Source organism: Anas acuta, chromosome 1 (assembly GCF_963932015.1).
Source record: "Anas acuta chromosome 1, bAnaAcu1.1, whole genome shotgun sequence".
NCBI lineage: Eukaryota > Metazoa > Chordata > Aves > Anseriformes > Anatidae > Anas > Anas acuta.
The window spans coordinates 159,542,744-159,568,863 of NC_088979.1; the positions used below are offsets into that span (position 1 = coordinate 159,542,744).

Sequence of the window (26,120 nt, forward strand, 5' to 3'; positions counted from 1 at the left end):
AAGCACAATCACCAAGTTTATTCAGCATGTCTTTCACATGGCTGATCTCACCTGTCTGCACTAGAGTCAAAATGTGACAGCTGATCATTCTTAGTCTAGTTGTAGAAGCAGATATAAAATAGATAAAAATCAGCCTCCTTGTGGTAGACTTTGCACAAACACAAAGCAGATAGTTCTTGAACCAAAAGGGCATATGAAGATCAGGGAGAAAGCATACAGACACTCAAGTGCAGATTTAGTTAATACCTCTTAAAAGACAAAGCCGGGCTTTCATTTACCTACTCCGTGACAAGTCCAGCATGCTTTTCTCTGCTGTCCCTACATCTTGCTCTTGCCCTCCATCCTTCTGTAGCCCTGATTAACTGACATCTGTACTTCCCCAACTCCCCTTTTTCCTCTGGAGATGTTTACCCAGTGGATTTGGAGGATTTGCTACATTTGTTTTGGATTTCCATGTGTCTGGGTTGACAGAACTGGTGGCACAGTGTTGCACACTTATCCAAAACGAAGGCTGTTAGCAGAAAGCTTGGTGATTTCCCACAATGTGTGTACTGTGGTAGTTCCTGCACAATGTCCGTGCAGCACATGTTCAGCATGTCTGACATGAGCAGCAACAGTACCTGTGAACCTCTTTCTGCAGAGGCAGACACGTGGCGATCCCACCCCTGACAAATGATTGCTTTTTATTTCATGTGTCTGATGCTGTCACGTGCCTGATGCAGTTTGGTGTCAGGACAGCAGGAGGAACGCAGAAGACTGGTTACACCATTAGCTCCAATCCTGCTTTGTAACCAGCCAGACCCAGGGCTTCGCTCCTCAGCCCCCCTTGTGTGTTTTTAGGGAACCCTGGCAGCCTTCTGCCGCTGGTTACTGCTCTGGCATGTGAATGGGCCTGCTCGGCCTGGCCCAGTTTGGCCTGCCTTGGGCTTCCTCCCTCGCATCAGTGCCCTGTGATGCCAGCCTGGAACAAGGCCTCCATTCACTGCTGTCCCACGCTGCAGGCCCTGCTCTCAGTTCACAGTCATAAACCCACTAATCAGGATTTGAATAATGAATGCTAACACTATCCAGCTTCAGAGGCTTTGTCCCACTCTCCTGCCTTGGTTACATTTATTTAGAAGGCAGTTTTTAAATCCCTTTTCTTGAGGCAAGCTTTAGGACTGTGTGCCTCTTGTACATGTACATACACCTGCCCCCGGTAATGCACACTGCTCATGGAAATGAGATTTTTTCAGCAGCCCTGAGCACCTCTATCTCCCTGACCCCAGCTGGAAACATAAACTCTGCACTCACAACAGCCACCTGCCAAAAACCCTGACTCCACAGGAGGACCAGGAGGTACTTGGGGCAGAGACCAAACTCTCTCAACAGCCACCTCTGCCAGCATGCTGGGGCTGCCCTTTGCTCATACTGGCCTCACTTCAACAAATGCAAAAGGCCACCACACCACTGGAGCCTGTTCCTCCCAGTTAAACATGGCTGAAAACATGCAGTGGATCCAGAATTTATTGGCGGGGGCACAGCGAGTATCTTGCTTCCTTTAGGAAGCTGAAGGCTGAAAGCGTGCTGGGAGAGAACGAGTTTTCCAGACTGACCACAAGATGTCCTCCGTACGCCAATACAAGCCCTGCTAAGGCAGTGCCAAAATGCCGGCTTGAAAGTGCTTTTCACATAAACACATGAAGCTTTCAAAGATGTATTAGAGCTAGACTAACTTTTCAGTTTAATATTTGTCATGAATTTATTTGTTTTCCCGTTGTGGTCACACAGAATTAATCCAATCCGGGTTTTTGTGTGCTCAAAACATGAGCTGCCTCGAGCTGGCACGCTGCAAGGCCCTGTTGTCCTGACTGCACTGTGCTCCTCGGGGCGGCTAAGGTGCTGTCCTTCACTACACAGTATGGCTTTGAAACTCTAATTGGATAAACTGTAGAAAGATGGGGAGCAAATAGTGCATTTACAGTACTAACACTTGGGCAAAATGTTAATCATGTTACTAATTAACTGTAGAGATCAAAAACAATTTCCATTCCTACCCAGAATTTACCAGTGAAGGGCTCATAGACAGTGCAGACTGACTCCCTCCCTGTTCCTCCACAGTGAGTGGCAGCATTGGTTCTAGCCAGGGAGATGGAAATTTAAATATAAAACCAGGGACAGCAGGTGACAGGCAGGGAGAAGAGCACAAAACAAAGAAACACAACTGCTCTGTACATTAGGTCATATTACAACCACTATGTAAGGGTGACAAGAAAAATAATGACAGCATGCTGAACATCAGTGTCAAAGTAGGCCACCACCTGCTTTAACTTCCAGTTCTCCATGGCAAGAAGTTTGAAGTAACACCGTTTGGCCTCAGTAGTCAACAACTGGACTCTTCTGTCTCAGTAGACAAATACAAGAAGGTGGAGGAAAGCATGTCAGTTAGCTCTGGATGTGGCCCAACAGGTCTAAGGTCAAAATGGATGATGTCCACTGACTGTCTACTGATCTATTTTATGTATTCAAACCAAAAAGAAATAATAGTTCAGTCTAACCTTTTTAGATGATTCTCTCACAGCTATGAAAGTACAACCACATTGTATTTACCTCTAGTGCAAAGTTCACATGTTGTTACATGTTATTCACAGCATTGGCTTTCTTTAAAAAAGTTATTTGCATTCAAAGATAGAAAATGGAAAATAGATGACACTAAAATAGTCAAATATGTCCAACTGTTTTATAATTTGGGAGTCAAATCACTCTCACTAGTCAGCAAAATGCAGAAACACGGTTTCATTATCCCAAATTAAACACAAATTTGGATACAACTTGGCAACATTTCAACTGCAACAGTGTAGTAGTAACCACACTTACACAGATGTAAGAGTATCATGGCAAGATGAAAGTGAATCACTTCATTATCAGGGAGATAGAAAAGGGAATTCTAAAATCTAAAAGTCACCTTTGAAACTAAGTGGTTCATTCCAGCTCCTGCTATGTCAGCATTAAATTCCATGTATGATCAACCTTAAAGGACTATATTTCCTGAATAAATGCTTTCCAAAATCCTGCTTGAAAAAAAAAACCTTATGGCCTGACACAGCCAATGGAAATTTTTATTCCTATTAAAGAAACAAAATCTTGCCCCAAATGTATATATATATTCTTCTGCTTCTCGAAACAGGCCTCAAGGTTCATAAAAAGGAATGAATACTGCTCATTTTAAACACTGGTATGATGCAAATTCTGGCTTTAGAAATCTATAAACTGTGGATTAGCAGAAACCAGGAATGTGTACTGTGTACTACTACAATTCTTTACATGTGCTTTTCTCACATTCCTTCCCAATTTGCCACTGTACAAAACAATATACTTTGGCTGATGAGGAATAAAAATTCAGACATGATTTCCCAGCATGCTTAAAGGAATGGCTGCTAATCCTGGCAGACTTTTCAAACGTGTGTGTGGAGAGACTGGGAAAGCAACATGAGATTAGAGTAAACCAATTGCCAGAAGCCTTAGGAAAGTGAGCAGCTCCCTTCTGATATTTGTTGCTTGAATATAGGTACTAAGAGAGGAGACTTACCTGAATGCTCTGGAAAGTGCTTGTAGGTAGACCCAGGAGAGTAATCTGAGAGGAGGCATTGTTCTGTTCTATATCAACCAAAGTTTCATTCTTTCCTAATCAGAATACTTAAATGCTAAAAGTTTCAAGTCCTAGCAAACACAATACTGTAGTCTAGACAGGACTTATATCATCACATAGCTTTAAAACAGGTATAAAGCTACAGGAAAAAAAAAAAAAAAAAAAAAAAGACACTTGTCTGGGGTGTGTTATAAAGGTATTATCTTAACAGTATAATTATACCAATGCAATTATGTAGATGCGTACTTAGGTTGCCTTTGTCAGTGTCTCTCATCTTTTATATCATTCCTCACTATAAAACACTATCGAAATCAATGCTTTATGATTTCAGAGTAAGTTGAATAGTAGGAGGTTGTGGTTTGACTGCCAAGCAAATTAGAGAGATGAGTATTCTCGCTGGGTAAGAACAAAGGAGCCAGTTCAATACCAAGCTTGTTCAGGGAATTGAGAGTAGATTCTGACACAGATTCTGACTCTAGATCTTTAGAGTCACTATTCAGGAGACCAGAGCAAATGCTCTGTTTGTGCTTTGTCCAAAGGCAAATATGAGGTGAAACTGCAAGTCCTAAATGCAGCAGCCCAGAGCTGGAGGGAGCAGGACAGGGATCTGTATTTACCCCAGTATTGCTGATAATGGCATCTATTCATGCATGCATTCTCAGACTCCTTTCTGAAAGTGGTGTAACTGCAACATGGGATTTCTATCTGGCTAGTTCATACCATGCTGCTGTCTTAGCATTGTCCCTTGGTGGCTGGTGCTATGTGTCTCAGAACCTATATTTTCATGTTTGAAACAGGTGGGGTTTAAGAAGTCCAGTGAAGACAGCTTGCTCATGCTGCATGCATACATTTGCAGATATTAATAGACATTCATATGTCTATTCAGCCATCTAATCCAGAAACTGGATTTTTTTCTGCTGACAATGTAGAAAAGCCACTTTCCTGTCAACTGCAAACTCAGGTTGTCACAGAAAAAAAAAAAAAAAAAATGAGATCATGGCTTTCAAATGTCCAGACCTTCTTGTGTTTTTATCTTTCTAAGTGTTAGCTCCTGGCAGCCCTGAGGTGAGATACTTAAAAACAGGAAATAGAGGAGGTGAGCTTGCAAGGAGTCACACGCTTGGCTCAAGGGATGCATGCTCTCAGCTTACCACTAGCCCCTGGCTTAGTCAAACTGGTAGGTTCTCACACATGCCTCCTCAGCAGACAGATCTGTTCACTTTTTGCTAAAACATCTTCCCACAAAACACTTCAGTTTTGATAAATCAGCACTTTCAGATGAAAAATTATTCTATTCAAAAAATGAAAAACCAACTTTAGCTTGGAAATATGTAGATTAGTTAATTGTATCAGCGAGTACTGACTTTGAAGCTTAAACATAAACACATCCTTAATACCCAACCAAGCTCTGCTAAGAAGAAAGGATGATTTATAGAGCAATGCAGAGGCTGGCAGAGCCTGAGGTTTGAGATTAAGCCCTAGCTTAATACTTGTTGATATTACTGCATCCTATGCCTCCCAGAGGGGATCACACAATACAGCAGAGAGGGACTAGCTTTTGGATATGCTGTTTTCTGCTCCTGTTAATTATCTCCCAGATTGAAATGATCATACATTGCTCATGTGTATGCTAATAACAAAGGATTTGTTACAGTTACACTAAAAACATTTAGCAATGTGTCCTGAGCAATAAGCTAGAGCAAAGTTTTGAGTTGTTTCCCAAAGAATACCCCTTGACTTGGGTTCACTTCATAAATTACGTTCTAAATGCTTTTTTGCCCCCTGAAAATGAGCTCTAACCTTCATAGCCATCTTATTTTTCAGTTCCAGGTAAAAATGTTTCTGTGTATGCTTTCTTTAATTATTTTCTATGTCATATAGAGTCATATGGGAAACAGTGACAACCTATTTGTCATAGAAACAGCTAAAATGGCACTTAGAAGGTTTAAAGTTCATTCCACCTGGCCACCATGTGGATTATATTTTTACCATCATGAATTTAAGGTGGGAAAAATGCATCAAGAGCTGCTGAACATATTATCACGTTACCACCAGCTTTATGCAACCCTGCACATGGGGCACAGTCGAAGCTACTGCAGATCAAGGGCTCCAACAGACACCAATGGTGAGAGTATGTGAAATTGCACTGGCACCATTTTGTCTTCAGAAGTGTAGGTTAGGCATATCTAGTTCTATGACAGTGAACTCTGGGAACATTCTACTAAGGCAGTAGCTGGAACATAGTTTTATAAACTCTGAAATATTCCTGTGAACTGCTCTGATCCCATAACTGTGAGTAGTGCAAATAAGTTGACTGGCTCCATGCCAAAGTGCTGGCACTTTCTGGTTGGAAAGTATGCTTTACCCTCTGCAATGCAAATGTCTAGTCTGCCAAGCGCATCCTAATCATCTGATATTTTCAATTATTTTAATTAAAAAACAAAAAGATATTAAAATTTAATTTGTCAATATCATATGATGTTTTCTTAAAGGCAACATCCATTATGTACATTATTCAATGTTTCAGAGCCTACAAGCAGCATACCAAAATCTTCATATCACAGAGAACAACCCCATGACAGCTGAATAGAAGGGACATCCAAACCAGTGCTAATACTCACTAATGAGAAATTTCTCAGATGAGCACTAGGCAAACTAAGGACAGAAGGAGAACTTTTCTGTCCCAAAGCATCCTATAGTTCTGCCTACCCACAGAAATCTGCTTTAGTCTAAAGTTTGGGGTAGTCATTTTGGTGACATCATTTCTTTATTAAAATCTAAAGGAAATTTGATAAGCATCTCTGGCCCCCATCACCCTCAAGTTTGTCAGGTCATCTTTTCCAGTTGGAAACCTGTGACTAGCGATGTTCCCCAGGTGTCAGTGCTGGGTCCAGTCTTGTTCGACATCTTCATCGACAACCTTGATGAGGGAGTAGTGTCCACCGATGACACAAAGCTGGGAGGAGTGGCTGACACACCAGAAGGCTGTGCTGCCATTCAGCGAGACCTGGACAGGCTGGAGAGCTGGGCAGGAAGTAACCAAATGAAGTTTAACAAGAGCAAGTGTAGAGTCCTGCACCTGGGAAGGAACAACCGCACATATCAGTACAGGCTAGGGGATGACCTGCTGGAGAGAAGCTCTGCGGAGAAGGACCTGCTGGTCCTGGTGGACAACAGGTTGACCATAAGCCAGCAGTGTGCCCTGGTGGCCAAGAGGGCCAATGGGATCCTGGCATGCATTAAAAGGAGCGTGGCCAGCAGGTCAAGGGAGGTGATCCTCCCCCTCTACTCTGCCCCCATCAGGCTTCACCTGGAGTACTGTGTCCAGTTCTGGGCTCCTCAGTAGAAAAAAAGACAGGGATCTCCTGGAAAGAGTCCAGCGGAGGGCCACAAGGATGATAAAGGGCCTGGAGCATCTCCCCTGTGAGGGAAGACTGAGAGACCTGGGGCTGTTCAGCCTTGAGAAAAGAAGACTGAGAGGGGATCTTATTAATGTTTACAAATACCTGAAGTGTGGGAGACAGAGGGATATGGCCAACCTCTTTTCAGTGGTCTGTAGGGACAGGACAAGGGGCAATGGCCACAAAATGGATCACAGGAAGTTCCGCACCAATGTGTGAAGGAACTTCTTCACAGTGAGGGTGACAGAGCACTGGACCGGGCTGCCCAGCGAGGTTGTGGAGTCTCCTTCTCTGGAGATATTCAAGGTGCGTATGGACGCAGAGCTGGGCAGCCTGCTCTAGGGAACCTGCTTTGGCAGGGGGGTTGGACCTGAAGATCTCTTGAGGTCCCTTCCCAACCCTACAATTCTGTGATTCTTCCCATTTTGCTAAGCTATAGCAAGGCAATCTGTGCTGTTTAGGCAACAATCATATGTCAAGTCCTTTTCGGAAAATGCACAACGGCCTGTCTTAACCTCATTGCACAGCAAAGCTACATCACTAGCTGCAATCATAATGAAAATGCCCTAAAGCATACTTTGATTTCTATTGTTATTTTTATTTTCTTTATTCAGAACTTTTTGTTTTTCTTGCTTTCTTGCAAATCTCTCCTAAGTACTGCCTGCAAGTTTAACTACTGAACAATTTAACTATCCCTCTGCAACATTTTTGAAGCTATTAAAGTGTGCAGAGATTCAAAAACAGGAAGATAAAATGGGAAGAAAACTGGTCTAGGAAATGGGAGTACTGTTGGCATTAGTGTCATGTTCTGAAATTCTGCTTGGAGAAATGACATTGTTGAGACCAGTATATATATGTGCTAGTTCTTTAAGAACTGCCCCCTTATGTATCTTTGCCCCTGCCAGTTAACACACTCAAGTTTAATTAGATCTTTATTAAACATTTCTACTTTCTTGCCCAAGTCACATTAAAATTTAATAGGTAATGTTTTTTTCCTGTGTGTTTTTATTTATCCTATTTTTCTTTTCCCCCAGGCCAGCTGGGTTAAGCCAGAGAGCCCTATTCCCTTAACCTCACCAACAATGAGTTCTTTTTTTGTCTTAATTTTTTCCTCATATTATGCACTTCTGTCCTGTTGATTTTTTTTATTCCTCTCCAGCTATTGTGTAATTTTTCCTGAGCACCAGGCTTAATTCTTGACATAAATGTAATAACTTGAGAGAGTTTGTACATGCAGATTTGTGTACTGAGGCTTTAATTCAGAAATAAGTACCAAACTTAGAACGAATCAGTTACACAAATCATCCATTCACATTACTTTTTCTCTGGTATCCAGAGATACTGGTGCCATATGCAATCAATAGAAGCCAGTTATCTCTCTGACACTCACTGCAGGTGAATAAAAAACAGAAGGTGCACACTGAGATCTCATTTTCTCCTCCTCATCATCCATGGCCGTGGTGAAGAACTGGTTATAATTAGAACCCTTACATCTTCTGAATATAAGTGTTGATGGACTCCCTAGAGTTTCAGATGGCCATATTTGATTGGAAGGAGTTGAAAAAGAGCTGGAGAATAGTCCTTCCTCCCCATATCTTGTTAGCTATTACCACTATGGAGTATACCACTATGCTATACCACTATGGTTCTTCATAAATGGTTATGTCTTTGAGAAAATGATGCTGTTTGCAGAAAAAAAAAAAGATGCTGTTTGCTGTATAAAAGCAAATACTGGGTATATAAAAGGTCAACTATTTTAATGTACTTCAAAAGAGGAAGAAAAATCTCTCCTCTTCAGAAAAATTTAGGAACCATAACTATGTCTACTAGGTGCATGATATAGGATCTCTTCATAATACAACTAATTACAAGACCTTTTAAAGTCTTCTCATATTATCTACTACAACACATTGTTCTCTACTTCCATTTATCAGCATTTGGAAAACAAGGAAAAGCCAGTCATGTAATGACTAGTCATTTCAAATCTTTAGTTGCCTGAAAGGAATTTCATCTATGAAAATGTACTTGTATTCTATAAATTTATTTTTACAATTTGCAAAGACAGCAAGATGCATACATCTACCTAAGAACAATGTAATTCAGTCACTCTTCAGTAGCTGCTATTAGGCATCTGCTGTACAAATGACACTACCACTTGTAGAAAACAATCAGTCCAGCAAGCCAGAGTTGGTATGTCCTTTGGATATGGTCTTTGATGAATAGTCCCTCTTATTCTTCATTTCCAATCTATTATTAATAACATTGTCCGTGATCATCCAGACACAAAGAATTAAGACAATAATTCACTAAGTGAATACCAAAGCCTTATCTTGCCCAATGGAATAACAGTCATTAAGTTTCTGCCAAAAGACCATTGCTTCAGACATAATGATGAGCAATTATCATCCGTGCTTGGAAAGTGTTTATGCATAGTATATTAAGTTAAAATATCCCTTTTTCTTGGGAGTTGCCTTGTGAGATACCAAACCTATCAATTAAATTAGCTAATGAAACACATTTTAATATAAAGCCATCTTCATTCCCAGTGTAACCATCTCCTTAGTAATAGAATATCAAGAATATAAATTAAACCTTTTATATACAACCATCTTCCTGTAGACAAACTTAATGAAAGAAAAAAAAATGGGTCAGGGTAGAAAAAAATTCTGGGTTGCCAAAATCATGATAAATTTTAGGGGAAATAAATCTAACTTCTTGGGACAAGGAGAGGGATATAAACTAAGCAGGAATAACAATTTCCTAGTTAAGCATGCTTACCTTTACCCGCCTAACTTTGGACACTGTGGGTAGTCTGAAATAACACTCTGGTGTCCTAACACTGAAATGCCGTGTCTGTCTCTCTACTGACTACATAGGGAGGGAGAGTTCACAGTATGTTCATGAAGTATTGCTGTTAGGAGCTGGGAGATAGGTGACTGTAATTTAGGCATCACAGTTATGTGAGTACAGAATGAGAAGAAGGCAGGCAAAAGAGCCTGCTGAGCTGCTCAGATCCCTGACCAGTAAACTTAGGATCAATGTGCATGTGGACTGCCCTGATACCATCACCCATTCCCATCCTCCTTTTGTACCTGATCCAACGGTTTAGGATGAGCCGTAAAACTGCCATTCTTGATGTGTAACTTCATGCTGGATTCTCTTTGAGGAAGCAACTGGGTGCAGGGGGAGAGTGGACTGCACGACTGTCTCTTGGCTGTATCTTTGAATGCATAAAGAAAATGTTGTGGTTTTATGCACTGTAGAAACTGTGGTTACTGCCTTCCAAATTTCATATCCTCTTTCCATGAATTCCATGCATAATCTCCTCTCTATAAACATAGCTTTCACTACCTTGTATTTTAAAAGTTACACATTCTCTTTATTTCACTTACTAAAACCTCAAACCTCAAACAAAGGAAGCTTAAATATGGCACTAGCATGAGGCAACACCCAAAATTCTGAATGCATCTTGAAACACAAAGGTATTTGAATCTGAGATATGTATCTATCCACAACATTCTTCTCTGAAATATCTCAGCTGAAGTTCTGCATCCGGTCTGCAGAACTAGAACACTTTTCTGTCCCTCCCTAAATTGTAGGTAGACTCAGCTCTAGATGCAAGCATGCCTCTTGTTAAGAGAACAGTAGTATTATTTGGCCCTGCAGTGCCGATTTTAAGCACAGTTTTACTTTCAGTTCCAAATATAGGGAACACAGACTGTTACACTGTGCTACAGGAGGCAGCAGGGAGCACATGATAAGGATGAATTTTGTAACATACAACATACATATATATCCACATATATATCCACAATCCATTTACCTAAAAAAAAATATATATATATATATAAAAATATATTTAAAATTAAAAAAAAAAAAAAAAAAAAAAAAACACTTCATTTTTTATGTCAATCCTGTAGAAATACAGTGTTATTCTATGGGAACACTGATAATTTAGAATCTCTCTCCTTTACATACTAAGGAATTGTTTCTGAATAAAAGTGATGACCAGAACATTGATTGATTTTCTGACCCAAAGACACATCAGATTCCCAGACCGATCTATACAGTCTCGCAAAGCCGCATCCCACTGTCTTTGGAATCTTCCAGAATGTTGTACTGCAAAAGTGATTCAGTTCCCAACTAAGCCCTTCTGAAAAGTGTTTGATTTCTTTCCTTTGTTTAAAAAAAAATACCTTCAAGAAAATGTACACTACAATGGACTCGTTATTAACAGTGTTTTTAATATATTACTATTTAATTAGTAATATAAAATACTAATAATTATTATAATTAATATAATCATTGATTATTAGAAGTAAATTTTAAAAGTATTACCAGTCTGCTTGTTTTAAATATCTATAGAAAACAGAATTGCTTTACAAATAATTAGAAAGTGAAAATTTTACCTACTTTAGCTCCTTATGCCTCTAATTTTCCATTTTGTCTATCTAAGCAATTTAAACATGTTTTCTGGCTTCTAAATATTATCTTAAGACTTCATCCCTTTTATTGCTTTTCACAGGCCTTATTAGCATGTACCTAATCTAGGAATGTACTAACAGTCAGGTTCTCTCATCAACACATATTGCTCTTGACAGTGCTTAGCTATAAATAGTCTAGCTTAGCTTTCAGTTGTGTGATGTAGAGTTATGAATGACTTGCCATTCTTAATGCACAGTTTCAATTGTTTTTGCCTTTTACACAAGGCTCAAATTTCTTCTATTCTTTCATGGTTCAAAAGCTAGCTTTATTTAAAATTTGGTGACTTATTACTGACTGAACTGATTTTGAAAACAAAAAGGCATTGTCTAAAATTAGTGGATTTTGTAGATGTAAAACCAGCTGTGGAAATGTCAGGTAAAGAATTTGCTGAATAACACAGAACTTTCTCATATGAAGAAACAAGATTTACAAATAATAAAGTTCACATTAAATATTTTAGAATAACGTGCTGACACATGCAATACATTGCTTGTCTGATGGTGTGTTTCTTAAAGGTTAAAGAAGTGTTCCAAGAACTTGCAGGTGTGCAGAATTATATACATAAGCCTCAAGAATGCCAAGCTATTATGATTAAATATACTAATAAAAGACTCAGAGAGAATTCTTCCTTCTGTAGCAGAGAATGTATATGTATATGTACATATATATATATTTCACATATATACAGCTGTTACTCATAATACTGTTTGCTTTTATTTTTGATTTTTAAGCCTGAAATATTCTGAAAAGCTGAATTTTCAGACTTGCTAATCCAGTAAATTAATTACATTTTATTTAATAAGTTTTCTGGTGTTTTTTTGTTTGTTTGTTTGTTTGTTTGTTTGTTTTTTGTGATGGTGGTGGTGGTGATGGTTTTGGTTTGGTTTGGTTTAGTTTGGTTTTTGCTTAAGCAGAAGAGTCTGTAGGATCAGAATTTGGCCAAGATCAGAGAATTTGCAAAATATTATTGGTATTTAGCACTAAAGAGCTTTCAAAAAGCAGAGTATTCAAATCATTTAAAAAATAATGGTTCAAAAATACTTTTAGCATTTCCCTTTTCACTTTTTAAAGCTATATCAGAAAAGATTGTGCCCCCTTTATCCATTTAAACAGAAGAGCCATTTCTTCCAATATGAGTATTTATCATAGAATCATAGAATCATAGAATATCCTGAGTTGGAAGGAATCCATAAGGATTATTGAGTCCAAGTCCTGGCTCCGCACAGGTCTACCCAAAAATTCGGACCATCATGGTGAATGCATTCTTTCCTCTCTGTAAAATTTCAGTACATATTAAAATGTCTGGTGCTTTTTCAGTGCTGATCTTTTGATATATTGTTCTGCAATATGCATAGAAAAAAAAATAATTTTTCTTCTATTTTCTTGTTTTGATAGTTTCTAAAGTGCTATCATTGGAAATATATCTGTGTATCAACCCGTGACTGTTAATACAGTGGACTTAAAATGACCAAAACCTGTTCTCCCTTTCTGTTTCCAGGCAATATTCCTTGATCTCTCCGTTGTTATTAAGTAGAAGAAGGGGCAGGAACATTCAGTCATTCAGGAAACCTACTGTGTTCAATAATGAGGAGTTGGACTGCAGAGATGGGAGACTGGGCCGCACTGATGATGCAACTTTAATCATTTTCTTCCCCTCAGTCAGTCCTGCTTTGCTGAGGATGGGTAACTGCAGAGTTACCCAACTTTAGATAAAAGGGCTAGTTTCATCCTTGGCAACATCCTCAAAATGCAGGTCCTCCTGCATAGATAAATAAAGGAAATGATCTAACTGCTTCCCCATTTCCTGCTCCTCTTTACCCTTTCTTTCCTCTCTTATCCACATTCATTATTAAAAACAAGTGGACAAAAACAGGCATTAACTGCACATCTGTTTTAGCTCTGGCAAGAGCTCTCAGGATGCAAGTGGCAACAACTGCCAAGTGCCTTAATTTCAAAACGGAAATTTTCCTGTGAAAACTTTCTGTAAAAGACTGATTGATCTCTGCTGCCAAGTGAAACAGGGTAGGGCCATAGCTAAGACATTGTAACTCCTCTCCTTTCCAAACACATAATAGTAAAATGCTGTCCATGAATTCAGTTAAAAGAATGTGAGGGAAGGGAAACAAGTGATGTTTTCTCCAGCCATTTTGACCCAGATTGCTGATAGGATTTCATTTTTATGAACTGATTTTGTGTAAGCTGCATTGGACTTCAAGGATATGATTACTTTTTCCTCCTATTTTTAATACAACAATTAAAATAAAATAGTAATATCAATTTCTGATATCAAACGTGTTTTGAATCAGTAGTTTTGCTGGATTGTAAAGTAGAACATCTCTGAGTGCCACCAGAGGGAGCCAGTGCAATTGCATTGAAATTCTACTTCTTTTGCAAAGAAACTGAAGGAAAGATGATTATTACCCCGCCAAATAGCAGTGAAAGAAATAAAGATTATTGTTCTGAAGAACACTGTGCTTTTTGGAGTAAAAATCTCCACATTCTAATCGCATGTGATGAGAAACACTAACATAAATTAAAAAAAAAAGTTTATACTTTTTTTTTTTCCCCACAGGAATAGCTATGTTATTTCACATTGTATTGAACTTTATTAACCCATTATTTTAATTATTGCTACCTTGACAAAGGCTCCCTTCACATATTGCCCCACACCAATTACTAAGTCTTTTTCTCATCACTTTGAAGTGACATCTCCAAGCCAGTGAGTGCAGATCAACATCTCCCATCTTTAGCAGCTGTGAAAAAGTTATAAAATGCCCTGTCTTCTCTGAACCTGATTGTACCTAGCAATGTATCTGATATTTTTCTCTTGATGCTTTTTCTTTTATTTTATTAGAATTAGTGATTGCAAATTAACTACAACTAGATATTGTGATTGTCAGACAATGCGTTACAGAGACATGGTAGTGTTGAGCTCTTAAAGCGGCTGTGCTCTAAGCACATCATTCTCAACTGTTCCTCATTTGTGGTTTTGGCTCTTCAACTGCCTTTAAATATTCATCTTGTTTCAAAATTTAAAGTGCACTATGATTCATTTCTGCATCTTTTTTAAGTGTCAGGCCATTACAATTGAACAAGATAGTTAACCGTCTCTCACATCTTTAACACTCACTGGTGAATTGCGGGCCAGCAACGTGCACTTGCAGCCCAAAAAGCCAAATGTATTCTGGGCTACATCAAAAGAAGCATGACTAGCATGTTGAGGGAGGTGATTCTCCCTTTCTATTCTGCTCTTGTGAGACCCCACCCGGAGCCCTGCATTCAGGTCTGGGGCCCCCAGCACAAAAAGGGCATGGAAGTATTAGACCAAGTCCAGAGGAGGGTCACAAAGATAATCAAAGGGCTGGAGCACCTCTCCTATGAGGACAGGCTGAAGGAGTTGGGGTTGTTCAGCCTGGAGAAGAAGAGGCTCCAGGAAGACCTTACAGTGGCTTTACACTACCTAAAAGGGGGCCCAGAGGAAAGCTGGGGTGTGACTCTTTGTCAGGGAGTGAAGTGATAGGACAAGGAGTAATGGCTTTAAATTAGAAGAGGGTAGATTTAGATTAGATATTAGGAAGAAATTCCTCATTCAGAGGGTGGTGAGGCACTGGCACAGGCTGCTCAGAGAAGCTGTGAATGCCCCATCCCTGGAGGTGCTCAAGGCCAGGCTGGATGGGGCTTTGGGCAGCTTGGTCTGGTGGGAGGTGTCCCTGCCCATGGCAGGGAGTTGGAACCAGATGATCTTTATGGTCCCTTCCAAAACGTTCTGTGATGCTATGAAAGTGCACATTTGTTTTTCTCTATCATTAATAGCATTGGAAATGGCAATTAATTTCTGTAAAGGCTTTTTAATGTTTTGTTTTGTACCATCTTCCTTCTTTCATTTGACAAATCTAAAAACCTATCCATTTCCATTCTATTGTTCATCCACGCCCTGAAAATTGCATCAGAAGCAAAAGAGGGCAATCCCAGGATCTTCTCCTAGCACAGCTGAAGCGGAACAGCAGTCTCCTCTAGACTCTAAATCACTCTTTTGCATCCTCATGATTTGGACAAGAGCTGGGCATCCTATTTTTTCTTAAGGAGAAAGAGTAAACCAACCAACCAACCAACCAAAAAGGTAAAGGAAGAGGGAAGAATAGTGAAAAGGGAGGGGAAAGGTGAGGAAAACTACAAAGTGGAAAAGCCAGAAGTAGGCATAATATTACAATGCATGACAAGGAAGAAAAAAAAAAAAAAAAGAAAAAAAAAAGGAAAAAGAAAGGAGGAAAAATAAAAAAAAGAAAGAAAGAAAAACTACTGAAATAAGACTTAAGCCTTACTGGCTTTTATAAGCCATGAGGACCACTTAGGGTTTCTCAGTGTTTCCCTGTGTGCACAGATTACTACAGTCCTTGCAGCACTGAGTAAGGAAAAGACAACTGTGGTTTCTGTGTTGTGTAGCCCCTATATCCCAAAGAAAGGGGAAGGGGTGAAACTGTTACCCCATCAAGCCATGGGTTTGTCTAGAACAGAAGCTATTTGTCTCTACCTGGTGCACAGCACAATGAAATAGTACGTGGTGGTGGCCAGACGATCAGGAACACAGTGAAGCCAGCACTACAATAAATTGCTGGAGTGCTGGTAGCTGTGATCTAGTGCTTGGTTGTTAAAATAAATGAGTTGTCACCTTTGTCTTTTGCTGAGAGTGCTTTTACCACTTTTGTTATCTTTTTTTTTTTTTTTTTTGAAAACATTCATCAAGCTCTGAAGGTCTTCTCTAATTGAACTCTTAGAAAAAGATTGCCAGCCTACATTACATTGCTCATCTAAGCTCCATTAACTCAGATGCTATTTAGAAGATTCCAAACTGCCATTCATTTTGCTTTCCACTTAATACCAAATGCTTTCTCAGACAAAATGTACCTTGATGATGCAGTGTGATGTTTCAGTATCTGTTCACAATGCTTTCTGTCTCAGCTGCGGGGTTTTCTTAACTGGATTTTGTGACTCACCAAGACATTTTTCAGTGATGCCTATGTCTGTCATGCTGAAACTTCTCAAAACTTTCACAAAAGCAGCAACTTAGAATCATAGAATCATAGAATTGCTTGGAATGGAAGGGACCTCAAAGGTCATCTAGTTCCAACCTCCCTGCCATGGGCAGGGACACCTCCCACCAGACCAAGCTGCCCAAAGCCCCATCCAGCCTGGCCTTGAGCACCTCCAGGGATGGGGCATTCACAGCTTCTCTGGGCAGCCTGTGCCAGTGCCTCACCAACCTCTGAGGGAAGAATTTCTTCCTAACACCCAATCTAAATCTCCCCTCTTTACTTTAAAACCATTCCCCCTTGTGCTGCCATTGTCTGCCTAAGCAAAAAGTCACTCTCCATCCATTTTATAAGTCCCCTTTAAGTACTGAAAAGTCACAGTGAGGTCATGTCCTTTATACTTCCAATGCACGTTCTGATAGCATTTCCAAGGTGAAGTCAGTTTCCCTTCTGTGAACTGCTAGATAAAAACTAAACTGACTTCTTGGCTCAGTACACTGACATTTTTTAACCTACTGATTTTCTAGTACTATACTAGTACAATCTCTCAAATGTACAGAGCCGCACTAGTCAAGGGCTCTGGCATTACTAAGTTCTGATGTGGGAACATACTTTTATTTATTTATTTATTTATTTTTCCCAGAGCTTTCTGCAGGTTCTTCTGTTTATTTCTAATTTTATACCTTAAGCAAGCATTGCCTATTTGGTTTTAATACCACCTCCTCCTTTAGTTCATCTGTGTTTTAGGTGTCCAGTTTACTCCATCATAATTACTTGGCCTGCATTTGTCCATGATGTTTATACCTAGTGAGCATCAGAATGCATGAAAAAAAAAAATCTGATGATCAGCTTTCTAGGATGAAGTTAAATTCACTGAAGATTCCCTTATTCACAGTTGTGTAAAATGGACATCCTCTTTACAGTATGATTCATTTCTCTGTGTGATGTCTCTATCTCATGACATCTTTGATTTAGTCACCTAACGTCAGTCAGTGATGCTTTTACCTGTAGTACTTTGTGTGGCTTTTGTTATCTCATGTTTTTTTCCTGTCTCTACACTGCATTTTGCTTTCTTAGATTCACTGTTCGTTTTTTTGGAATGGCAGGTGTTCACTCCAAGAAGTGATATGATGAGAGAGTTGGACCTCATGGTTACACGATGGCTGTGTATGACAGTACCTGATTTATTTCCACGTCTTCATCTCTAGAATTCTCCTTCTTAGGTACTATATTGTGGTCTACTTTGAGGCAATTTATTGACCGTTTCAAGCTCCTAAGAAATGCCATATTTTAAACCAAGACAGACCAATGGTATAATTGTTTAGATCCACTACAGTCTTTCATCACAGCTTGGAAGTTATGACTAGGAAGTTATTACAGGCACATGACAGGGATATTCTGGTATCCAGAAGTGCATTACTCAAGGACACTTATATTAGTACACAACGTATCCAGATTTTGCTATATCCTAACATTTCTAAGGGCTTTGCTGCATAAACACTCTTCTGAGATTACTCTGAAACTATACATCCCTGACACCTGAATTCTGTACACAAATTTAATCAACCATCTTCCCTTTAATTACTGAGTCCTATCCTCTGATTTTAACCAGGATATCTCAGGTTTCTTGCTGCTCTAAAGTTGAAAACATTCATTAAAAACAGCTGGCCTCTACTTTTCCCAATTTAATTGAATTTCACAGTTTTTCATAGTATCTATTCAATACAATTGCTTGGCAATCCCCTTTGAGGGAAGAAGTGATCAGAATGCAGAGTCTGTCTGGTAAGAAGTTTATTCTTATTGGGAGCATCCAGTAGATTTACACCATGCTATAGGAATATAAACAGCTAGATTCAACTGTTCGACTATTCTTTCATGCTTTTTACCAAAATAGAAAATGCAGTTCTACATGGGTACTTCTTGTCTGTTTCATTTCACAGTTCTTAGGACATAAATTTTCAAGCCCTGAGATTCATCCAACAAGTTTTTAACAGACCCCCTTTATTAGACAGCTCACATGATGCAACACAGAGAGGAAGCTGCCCAGCTGTGTGGCTGCATTTAGTACTGTATGAACTATATCAGGCATGCTAATAAGGGGAAGCCCCTTACGTCCCTCCTCCCACTAATCCACCAGGCAGTGCCATACAATGTCACAGTCCCCTTTACCTGGAATTTTTTCAGCTTTTCAGTTGCTGACTTTACACAGGAAGTCCAATCACTCGTTTCCTTAAGTGATGTAAATTTTTCTAATGACTTCTAAATCTTTGTTTTAGCTTGATCAAAATATATTAGCACAGAAAAAAGATCACTAAGTCATACAGACTGCACAACAAATCCACAACACTGTGCAGAAATTACATAAGGTGAAAAACTGTAAAGAAATGAATCCCATAACTTATTATGCTGTTTTATAACTCATAAATTCTTAGCAAAAATCTAACTAAATCCTGTGCTGTGAACTTAGAGGGTGAGGACAAAGACAAATATAAAATAGAACACAAAGAGCAGACAGAGGGCTGGGTATGTATGAATGGGCATCAGCAGGAGTGTAAAAAATAGCTAAGAGTAATCAGAACCAAATATATTCAGTTCACAGCAGCTGTTATGGACTCAGGCAACATCCACTGAAGACAACAGCATTGAAGAGCCTCTTTTCTCCTCCAGGGCTTGTTTTTATGTTGATTTAGGAGCATTATTTGGTAGCCTTTTGTTTGTTTGTTTTTTTGTTTTTGTCTTTCTCTGTTTGGACCCCTTTGGATGGGGTTATAGTGATATGTAGAGCAAATCTAAACCCACTGACAATTGGGTCACTTTTCCTAGCTTTCTTCATGGGTTCTGGTTTGAAAAATCTTGTAGATAACTTTCCTGCATCAGGCCAATTTTCCAGAGGCTGTAGTACTTTAGAGGTGACACGGTGCAGGTGTCGATAATACTCACCTTGACTCCTCTGAAGCAGGTATATTTTTAAGTATTAATATATTCTAACCCTACCAAAAGGTATCTCAATAAAATAGAAAGCAAATGGAACACCAAATAGCTTCCTATTTTTTTAATGTGGCCATCAGTCATGTTGTCTTTATGAAAAAGAAAGCTTAATGCATTTAATAGAAGACATCATTTTTATAGTGAGGTTCAACAAAGCAGTTCATACTGAGACATGCCCTGATGTAAGAGGTTTGGTCTAGTTCAAGACATTGTTACATGGCCAAATTTTAAGTGGGTACTTCAAATTAGAGGTGATTTGACTTTGTACCTCTGTTACCCATGAATATGTTGCCTTGTATCCTGCATACACTGTGTCAAATCCACTGCTTCTGGACTTGGGGATGCAAGCACAGCTGCAGTGTGAGGATAATGTGTGCAGCCCAGCCTTTAGTTTGAGAGACTAAGCAGCGTCTTCAATTACAAAAGCAACTGATGCTCTCAAAGGCAGGAGTGCCATTTGCTGGGACCTTGCCAGGCTGGAGAAATAAAACAACACAAATGTCTTCCAATTCAGCAAAGGCAAATGCAAAGTCCTACACCTAGGATAGAATAACCCCATTCAGCAGCCAGGAGCTGACTGCTTAAACAGCAGCTTTGTGGAAAAGGCTCTGGATGTCTCAGTGAACAACAGGGATGGACACGAGGGAGCAATTGCTCTTGTAGCAGTAAAAGCTAATCACATACTGGGCAGCATTAGTAACTGCACAGCCAGTAGGTCAAGAGAAGTGATTACTGCTCCCCACACTCATTGGTCTTGTTTGAGACTGCCTATAGAGTACCGTGCACTGGGGCTCTGCAATACTAGAAAGATATTGATGAACTGGCATTAACCCAATGGAGGCTCACCAAAAAGATAAGGGAGCTGGAGCACATGTCACTGAGACAGATGGATTTATTCAGTCCAAAGAAAAGAAGGTTACAGGATTACCTAATTGTTCTCTTCAGCTACCCAGCAGGATGGTATGGAGACGATGGAGCCAGACTTTTCTTGGAGAAGCACAGCAAAATGAAAAGGCCAACCAATCAAGCAGCAACTTGGCAAATTCCAAGTAGAAACAAGGGGAAAAAATATTACAGTGAGGTAGGACAACCCATTGCAGGAAAGAGGCTGTGGAATGTCCCATCCATGATGATACTCAAAACTCAACTGGGCAAGCACATTGCAAGCTGACTTTCAGCTAAGCAAGCTGAAGGCGGGGTAACGAGATTGCAGTTACAAGGCTGAGCTAGATCCCAGACCTACTCCTGCTTATGGTCATAAAGGGCCTCTTACAGATAACTGTTGCTCCAGGGATCAACACTCTAGTGATAGCCATGATCTACCACCAGACTGAACGTACCATGATGAGGAAAGCATGAAAGAAGGTTTGGGTTGGGCACATGGAATAGCTGTATGCAAATCCTGAAGGGATGGCAGATGCTTCATACACCTTGGAGCACTGATTCTAGTTCCTAGTACCTGTTCTGCTTTGTACTTACATGTCTCTATGACAAATCAACAGGGAACGCATTTGCTGTGTAACTATGAGTCACTGCAGCATTGTAATAGTCCATCCACTTTAAAACAACACTTTTGCTTCATAGCTCAATGTCTCTTCCTGCTTCTGTTCTGCAGTTAATCATCTTCTAGGTTGGAGTATACAATAACGTCTTTGAAGACTAGCTTCAGAAGTGCATATCAGCTTCAATGAGGAAGCAAAGATGTTTATTGTTTTCACCATAGCAGCCTAGTTGATTAACGCTTCTTTAACTCTATGTACCATCACCAGCTCAGGTCATAGTACATATTTTAGCAGATATGCTTGTTATCCTTGCCAGAAGGAGAGTGGGAAGAGGTTGTGCAAGAGCATGAGTTTGCATATTTATGGACACTTTTGTTTCAGGATTGCACTGGTTGGAAGAAAGTATACAAAATGTGTAAGATGGCTGAGGCAGGTAACAGTAGCTGTCCTGAAATGGGAGTAGGGCAGCTGAGGCATGACCAAGGACTCTCACTACTAAAGTAGCTTCTGTTCTGATAGGATGCCCTTAGCAATGTACTAAGCTATTGAAAATGGGGTGAAACATAGCAAAGAGGAGAACATCTTTAGTAAGCTGCTGCAAACTTTGTGTCACTTGTTCTTGGGGCCTTTCAGAGGAAGCCTGGGAAACGAGGAGGTCAGTCCCAGCTGTCAACAGCCCTTCTTTCACTGCAAGGTTCTTCTGTTGATGCAAGGTAGCCACCGTTCATCCCTGGGTTCTCTGAAACAGTGAATTGTAGAAGCAGTACCAACACTCTGCTGCAGAATGAAAAGCACCATGAGAATTATGCAAGCAATATCACTCAAGTTCCTCATAACACTGCAAGATGTCTCCTCCTTGGACTGCAGTGCCAATAGGGCCACTTGTTCTTCCTTTAGACTCTTCAGAGCCTTGGCTTGGGCTCTGCACAGTTCCACTGTACCTTTGCTGAAAATGCTTCAAGAGTGTGTCACACCATAGCCTTTCCTTGTATCTCCAGGAGGTTCAGAACTCCCAGGCAGATCCACTTGTGCCATCATGGCCAAAGCCACGGAACAAAACAAAATGTCTACATAATTTGCAGCAAGCCTGGCTCTGGTAGTCCAAAAATACTTACCAATGCCAGAAATTTGCATGAGATGTTATGAAGATAGCAGAAGTCCTGTTCTGAGAAAGGAGAGGTCTGTGTGAAAGCTTTAGGCAAAACCAGTTCTGAGGCAAAGAGCAGCATCAAAGGAAGGTCAGACTGTAGCTAGCACCACCGCTTAAACACATTTGGTGCCAACTCAGCTGCCTGACCATGGGGACCAAGGAACTGAAGACACTAGGAAACGACTGGTGAGAAGGCCTAAACTAGCCAAGCACAAGTGGTCCCACAACATGCAAGCAGGCAATATTTGATCCAGTAGGCAGTCCCGCAGGTTAAAGTTAACCATCAGCACCTTTTGAATAAAATTTGAACCTGCCCAGCAAGTTTAGACCAGCCTAGCACCACTGGTTTCAATCCTGCTCCGTGAGGCTTAAAGCCCATGACTTGATCATGGCCCTACCAGCACATTTCATTACAGCACTTCTAAAGTAATGAAATTATTCTGAGACTTTCGTTCATGGTTTTCAGTTGTCGGGATAAAACATGAATTTATTGCATCTGCTCAGGAACACATTTGTATTTAAATACTCAAATGAGCTGGCCAGCTTTCTAAAATGTGTCAGGCACAGGTCACATCTTGAGACGCCTACATTTGGATTGCTGCTCGTTCTTTAGCTGTGCTTGTCTGAAAAAAGGACACCCTGGTGTCCTTTTATCTAAAGAAGTATTAGTAGTAGCAGAAATCATCAAAAGAGAGCACGGCTTATTGCAATCGCCTGCTTGCGTGTGGAGCTAATGCTTCATCTAACAAGTTAATAAAGGAAATACAGTTTCCTGTCTAATGTCACTGTGTTACCAACCTACAAGCACCTTACTGCTGACAAAACCAGGACCGAGCCACCCAGCCGGCGTGTGTCCTTCAGCCTTTTACTCTCAAATCTCAAAGGAATTGGTTTCCATTTCTCTCTTCCCCTTTTTAGGTAGGTGAGGAGCAGGTGCTGGAGTCCCTTCACCCCCAGGACTGCTGACTCCAGGGCTTCTCAGGTTCCCGTAAAAAGAAACGCTCAGCATGAACCAGATGCGAAAATACGAAGGCGAAGACTATCCGGGCTGCTTTGCTCCTCGCCCCCCCCCCGCGGCACGGGAACTCCCCCCCTCCCTGCAAGCACACGAGGCCCAAAAGCACACAAAACACGGGCTGCAGCCGGGCTGTCTCCCCCCCATGCTCCACCGGTTGCTCCCGGAGGCTCAGCCCCTCGCTCCCCCACCCCGCCGGGCGCTGCGGGGCTCCGAGCTGCCCCTCACGCGGTGCCCGGGGCCCGAGGCCGCGGCCCTGGGCGGGGAGCGGCGGCGCGGCGGGCGCAGCCCCGCGGCTCCTCGTTAGTATAGTGGTGAGTATCCCCGCCTGTCACGCGGGAGACCGGGGTTCGATTCCCCGACGGGGAGAGGCGCTGCTGCGCCGCTTGTTTTTGTCCGTTCGGGCCTGAAGGAGGCGGCCAGAAAAGGGCCGGCCCTCCTGGGGGCGCCGCTTTTTGTTTGTTGTCGTTGGCGGAGCGTTGCAGCGGGTGGGGCTTGGGCTGTTGGTTTTTTTTTTGAATAAAAACACATTGTGGCCTCCCCGTCGGGGAATCGAACCCCGGTCTCCCGCGTGACAGGCGGGGATACTCACCACTATACTAACGAGGAGCTGCCTTGGAAAGTAACCTCGCGGAGGTCCCTTTATGTGCACAGCCCCATCTTCCACCAGCCCCAACGCTTCCAGCAGGGGGCCCGGCCGAGGGGCGGTGACCGGGCTCCGCGACCCCGCGGGCGGCGGCGCTGGGCTCGGCGCCCCCGAAGCAGCGAGAGGCCCCCGCGGCGAGGGGCCGGCAGTGGGGGTGTGGGCGAGGGGCGGTCACGATTCTGGGCGGGAAGCGGGAAAGGAGCCCGAGGCGGAGGGGAGGGGCCGCCGCGGCTCGGGGCGGCTCGGCTGCCGCAGCGGGGGTGAGGGGGGCTTCGCCGGGATGGCCCCCAAGGGCTCTGCCTCAGCCCCGCCGCGGCCTGCGGTGGGCGAGTTGTAAGGCTCTGCCTAGGGCTGCCCAGCAGGACCTCGTGGCGCAACGGTAGCGCGTCTGACTCCAGATCAGAAGGCTGCGTGTTCGAATCACGTCGGGGTCACTTCCTTTTCCTGCTTTTCCTCCCCCGGCCTCTTCTCGGGCGAAAAGGAGGGACTCGCCGTGCTGTTTGGCTTTGTTTTTAAGGCGGGACTTCGATATGGGCGCTTCTTTACTCATCGTGTGTGTGTACAGGACTTTCTAACTTCACGTGAAGGACCAGGATGTGTGCAAGAACTCCACACACACTGTGGGAATGACGAGAAACAGTTGGAAAGATGCATAGAAAGAGAAGTTCTAAACTTTTAAGTGGAACTGAGGCCAAAAAAATAAAGAAATCTGGCAGGAAAACCCTGTGTTCGGGCTCCAGCTCACATGATAAGTGAAAGTGAGGGCGGGCAGCCTGTGGTACAGGGCGGCCACAGAGCCGCGGCGGGTTTGGTGTCAGGATCCCCAGAGGCAAACAAAGCCCTGATCGGGGGGTGCTTGGTGAGGAGAGTCATGTCAGGACGTGGTGGCTTCAGGCTATGCCATAGAGCAATGTTCTGAGTCGCCATTTCCACATACGGAGGTGCCGAAGGCAAAAAGACACAGAAAATAATTCATTTTGATCTAGAGGTGAGATAGTGAGCCCGAGAGCTAGTATTTTTGTGGTTTGGGTGGACTACGATGTTTGACACAACAAAATTTACTTAGGAGGGAAACAGACTGGCTTGTCAAAGGCCTGAATTTGAGAGACAGAGAGAAACATGGCGGAGGGAAGCTCTAGGTTTGTAAGGATGGTTTATTAGCGTCGTAAACCATGGCGGAAAATGAAGAGAATACACAAGTCTTAGAAACCAAACTCAGAAGAATCATCACACTTTTTTTTTAGACAAATACTTTTGTTTTTAAAGCCTAAGATTTGTCCAATATACCCTTAAAGTCTAAGGCAAATTATGCAGCCTTTTATGTGCTCTATTCTAGTGTTTTGCTATCATTACTGTTATGAAGCTAATACATGTAGTTTAACCATCATGTCTCTTTTGTTGTAACGTAAATCGAGTACTCGTGCTATTGCCAGTAGCAATGGCAAACAGTTTATTCCCTTCCTTTTTACAGCTACTTCTTACATATTACAAATTTGTTGTGCCTCCCCATAGCTGTATGTTTCAGACTAAGACCCAGTTTGCTGGGCTTCTAAATATTTGTATTGCCTGTCTCTGGAGTCTTTCCACATGAGTTGCATTTTTAAAGTGCCCAGAAGTCGACGCAGTATTTCAGTCAACATAGATTGTACCAGTTCTGAACAGACAAGGAGGAGTGCTTCACATGCTGTGCTGACTGTACATTTATGAGGTTAGTACTTTTTGTTAGTATTTTTTTTTCTTTCCTTAACAACATGATATTGTCACTAAGGGTCAGGCTGTTTTCCACCACAGCACCTAGCAACTCCTCTGCAGGGCTGATAAAACTACCGCCCGTTCCCTGTCCTGTACTTGTTAACTCAATTACTCCGTGCTCAATATTTTGCACTTATCCCTATTAAATTTTATTCTGTTTTTCCAGATCGTTTCCAGTTCTTCAGAATTAATTTGAATCTTTATTTTATCTGTCAATATAATTACAGTACCTGCTAGGCTCATATAATGTGCTATTTTATACTTATGTTTTCTATCCCATCACCCAGATTTTTAATGGAAATATTGTATAGAATGGAATGAGTGAATTGTTCACAGCTTTTGCTGAAAATAACTGACATTTTTTTTCAGAAATTATGAAAATACTGATAGTTTTTGCAGCAACTATATACTTACCACCTACCAGTTTAATCTACTCTAGGTTTTCCTGGATGGCTTTTGGTCATGTTTTGTGATAATTTGAAAGATTCTGGTATAATCAGGGTATATGTACAGTCAGGGTATA

General features: G+C 41.4%; 1 long non-coding RNA gene and 3 other non-coding genes across 4 annotated transcripts in view; 2 read left to right on the forward strand and 2 right to left on the reverse strand.

Annotated features, from left to right (window-relative positions):
* LOC137849312 (uncharacterized) overlaps nucleotides 1–26,120 on the reverse strand; it is a 61,299-nt gene that overhangs the window by 25,572 nt on the left and 9,607 nt on the right. The gene's annotated exons all lie outside the window — the stretch shown is intronic.
* Nucleotides 23,497–23,568, forward strand: TRNAD-GUC (transfer RNA aspartic acid (anticodon GUC)). The gene has a single exon. It is a non-coding gene; the product is annotated as a tRNA-Asp (tRNA).
* TRNAD-GUC (transfer RNA aspartic acid (anticodon GUC)) lies at nucleotides 23,737–23,808 on the reverse strand. The gene has a single exon. It is a non-coding gene; the product is annotated as a tRNA-Asp (tRNA).
* Nucleotides 24,208–24,279, forward strand: TRNAW-CCA (transfer RNA tryptophan (anticodon CCA)). The gene has a single exon. It is a non-coding gene; the product is annotated as a tRNA-Trp (tRNA).